Genomic DNA, 4,724 nt, shown 5'->3' with positions numbered 1-4,724 from the left:
TAACCTGCCTTTAAGAAAACAATGTAGCCACCCTTACAACACCATTGGATTTCCCATGTGCATAGCTTTAATTTTAAGTCAATGACTCTGACCCAGAAGTAAGTAACTAAGGGTGTGTGTGTGTGTGTGTGTGTGTGTGTGTGTGTGTGTGTGTGCGTGTGAGTGTGTGTGTGTGAATGTATGTGTGTGTGAGTGTATGTGTGTGTGAGTGTATGTGTGTGTGTATGTGTGTGTGTGGTGTGTGTGTGTGTGAGTGTGTGTGTATATATATGTGAGTGTATGTGTGTGTGTATGTGTGTATGTTGGGGTAATTATTTGCTGAAAGTAGACAACAGGTTTTAAGCAACCTTAAAAATCAAAAGCAAAAAGAAAAATACTAATATCCTATTAATGTTGGAAACAACTTGTGAATACAAGATGAGGTTTTGAGTCAGCTAGGGGTCAGCTAGGGTTGTAAAGTAATTCTTCCCTTGTAAAATCTGTTAAAGATTTTGAAAAAAAAATCCTCATTCCTTTTCCATACTATGTTTCCTGTTCTATGCAATAAATACAGAGCAAAGCTCTTTGTTACAGACAACAAGAACAGGCAGACATTACACACACACACACACACACACACACACACATACACACACCAGACAGACAGTTGCCCATAGACCACAGATGACATAGGCAATGAAGTGGATAACTCAAATTTAGCCTGACTTGCTCTACACTGCTCCAAGAGGAAGACACTTTTTTATTTCTCAGTGCAGGATCAATGAAGAAGATGGCAGGGTATTTTCATGGCACATCCCCATATCATCCTTAAATAGTCCATGTATTAAATATAATAACGTGTGTGTGTAGTATTATTTATATAGTATTATATATGTTATATCTAAATATTAGGTATGAGAGAGATATTATGCAAATACTCGATAGACTGTATTGGTTAGGGACTAATACAGAAAAAAGTATGTACATGTTTAGTACAGGTTTGATTTTGATTTCACAAATATTTTTGATCTGTGGTTGGTTGGATCCACAGGTACACACCCATGAGATGAAAATAGCCAAGTTGGTCTTTATTTACTGTATTTGGAAATGATGCACCAGTGGTCAGTTAGGGGTGTTTCCAGGGTAGGGAAGGATGAATAATAGACTAGAAGACAACCTAAGTCCCTCTAGACCTCGGATGCCATTGTTTATAAACATAGCGATTGCAGTAGCCTGGCCCCACCACTCATAATAAGCACCCCTGGGAAAAGCAGTCCCACATGAGCCTCAGGTCACACCAGGCAGCCTTGGCTAGAGAAGCTGCCCCACCTGATCCTCTCTCTGTTCTCCTCACTGCTCTGTGCTTCCCTCAGGGCCTTTGCCCTACAGTGATTTCACAGGAATAGAGGGCTTATTACATCCAGGTCTGCCTTCTAGTCTCCCCTGAGATCCAGTCTGACTGTGCAACATACCTTCCCTAGGACCTAACACACAGTAGGAGCTCAATTATTACATGAATGTCTACTTTGGGTCCATTGCTTTTCAAGACTGGAAGTTTTCTGAAGGCCTGGTGTTTCTATGACCATTTCACACTTCACTGAGCTAGTCCTGGCTTTCTGCAGCTCACCTGAGTGGCCACTGATCAGTCCTTTGAGAAATCCTCTTTCCGGAAAAATTGACACTTCAAGACCTTTCAAGACTTCTCTTGAACTTGTTCATTCTGCCGTAACTCCAGTGTCTCTGGCTACCACTGGTACAGAAATAATATGCCTTCCCAGTGAGATAGCAGTCTATATACCTGGAAATTAATACAGAAATATCTCTACTAAAAAAAGCATATGGCCAGCTGTGGCTAGTGCCTGAAGAAGATTCAACCTCAAACAGTAGATTTTTACTAATTTATATCCACATACACAGCCATCCTTAAATCTCTTTTAGGCCCTTGCCCCAGATTATACTTTGCACAATTTAAGCAGATGTAAAGAGACTGTAAGCCTAGCGATGTGGGCAGGTCATTTACAAAGCAAAGACAGCCATAATTAGAATATTTCTTAAGTTCACCAGCATTGGCTTTTTTCCCATAGCTACCCAGAGTCATCATGCTCATCTGGCAGAATTATGTTTCTAATAAGAGCACAGGATGGCAGGTGTCATTCAGGAGGCACTGTAGTGGGCAAATGGCTTCCTGGGAGACAGCCTACTGTATTGGGCAATTTTCCTACAGACCAATAGGAAGATGAACTTTCATAAACTAATATTGTTTAGATGAAATAATTATTTTATAGAATTCCTGGTTTGACTTAAATAGTTTTAGGAAGCTAGGGTAATTGATAAAATGTTTAAGAAGATGGCTTAAGTTACAATAAAGTTAGAATTAAGAATAGAATTTGCCCCCTCCCTTGTAGTGAGGGCTGCATACATTACAAAAGGACAGTGAGCCTTCACGTGTTACAAGCACCTAACTGTACTTGGAAGTAAAAGTAGGCTTGGGACAAGTTAATGTTCAAAGAAAACATTTGTTCTCGGTTGGGTCTGAGTTCTTGGATCTTGTGACCTAGGGATGTGACCATAGGTCTTGGTGTGCACCATGAAAAGACAGGATTATGAGTAAAGAGTAAATAATTCTATTATAAGAGTAGAGAATGGATGATTAGCCAATTTAGCTGAACAAGCCTTCAAAAATAAGATGTAATAAGATAGATGCTGATCTGTTTCTTGGTAAATACAAATTGTCAGCTAACATAGGAAAAAAAATGCTTCTATAGACTGGGTTGCTTAAGCATTGTTAATCAATGACAAAAGAATTATTGCTTTGGGGTTCCGATGAACTCACGGAGAGAAAGATAGATGGGAAATGTTTGACTAGGTATGAGTTTCAAAAGATGAATACATAATCAATAACCCTGTTGTAATTTCATTTTGTGTAATGATTTTAATCTGTTTTTGAAGAATGTTTTTTGTGGGAATTATTTTTAGAAAATGTGTTAGTTGTGGCTATGAGGTCATGTAGAATATTTTAATCCTGACCTGGGGTTTCTATGCTGCCTCTGACCATTTAGTTCTCAGATAAAAGACACACACACACCATTATATTTACAATAAGCCTTAAACTGCACAAGAGTTGGGCAGATGTCTACCCTCTGGGCTATTCCACTATACTTTCCTATCAATAACTTTGAGTTATTATTTACTGTGTATCATCTGGGCTGCTCTTAACTCCAACTGGACAGCCTTCAGGGCCATATTCTCTTGAACTCACCTAACCCATGGTGGCTTTTCTCTCTTCTACTCATCTTCTTCCTTGTGGTTCTCCTCTGACCTCAAGCCCAAAAAACCTAAACCCCACCTATGTCTCTTCTGCCCAGTGATTGGCTCTTGGCATCTTTATTTACTAGTCAGAAATAACTTGGGGGCAGGGTCACAGATCTATGTGCAGCCTGGCTTGTCCTCCACTTACTTCCAGTCATATTGGAAAGTAGGTAGCGCCACTTTAGCTAAATTCTACTTTGTGTACTTTGGTATCTCCTAGGCAAAATTATTAGTAAATTCTTTATAGCATAAATTTTACTACTTCAAGTTTCTGGAGAAATATCACCACCTCCATTTGGGAGAGAATTATAACTATAATAAATGCATATTCTCACTAGCTTTTACCACTATTCATCTGAGGACAGCCAGTCAGTGTTTTCACTTCTCAAAGTTCTTCAAATGATGTTGTCTCAAGGGACTATATGTATCCTTGTGGCCCCCTGAGAATACAGCAGGAGGGATTTTACCCCAAAGATCACCAACATGCAGAGGAAAGAGCTTGCAGAGTTAGAATGTGACCTACTCTGATTTCCAATGGCACTTTTTCACTTCCTAAAGTGAATTCTAGTTTTGTTTTTGGTAATAAAAGGTTTGGTCAGACATATTCCTGAAAATTCTGTCATTATGGCTGTGACATTTGTCCCAAGAGCAACTAGCCAATCCCAAGTGAAGTAAGGCAATAGAGGCTATTGCCCGGATGTCTAATCTTGAAATATAACAGCTGGGTGTTTGACAGGCATATGTTGATCAAGGCCCAGTGGAATTACTTCTCCCAATAGTAACAACCAAGAGGGATTTCATTAAGTGTCAGTTAACTCCCCACCTCTTTAGTATTCCCAAGCACTGACAAATGACTAAATGACCTATAACAATGAATGATATGGCTTTTCTGAGACCTTGTCAGGAGTCTGACATGCCAAAAAGTCTCATTTATGTTTTCCCACAATATTATATTTTTTAATAACAGTAAATTTCCAAACTATATTTGATGATGTTGACTGCCATTTGCCTAATAGTCCCACATTCCCTTGAAAGATAGCCTCTGGCAAACATTTTTTTTTAATTATTAATTTAGGTACTAAAGTGGAAGTTTGAATAAGAATGGCCACCATAGGCTCATATATCTAAAAGCTTAGCCACTAGACAGTGGAACTGTTTGAACGTATCAAAAGGATTAGGAGTTATGGCCTTGTTGAAAAAAGTGTGTCACACGGGTGGATTTTGAGGTTTTATCAGTCCACACTAACCCCAGTCTGGGTCTGTCTGTCTGTCTCTCTCTCTCTGTTTCTGTCTCTCTCTCTCTGTCTCTCTGTCTCTGTCTCTCTGTCTCTGTCTCTCTGTCTCTGTCTCTCTGTCTCTCTCTCTCTGTCTCTCTCTCTCTGTCTCTCTGTCTCTCTCTCTCCCTCTCTCCCTCTCTCCCTCTCTCCCTCTCTCCC

This window comes from Mastomys coucha, unplaced genomic scaffold (assembly GCF_008632895.1).
Source record: "Mastomys coucha isolate ucsf_1 unplaced genomic scaffold, UCSF_Mcou_1 pScaffold7, whole genome shotgun sequence".
NCBI lineage: Eukaryota > Metazoa > Chordata > Mammalia > Rodentia > Muridae > Mastomys > Mastomys coucha.
Note: the sequence above shows the minus strand (reverse complement) of the source record.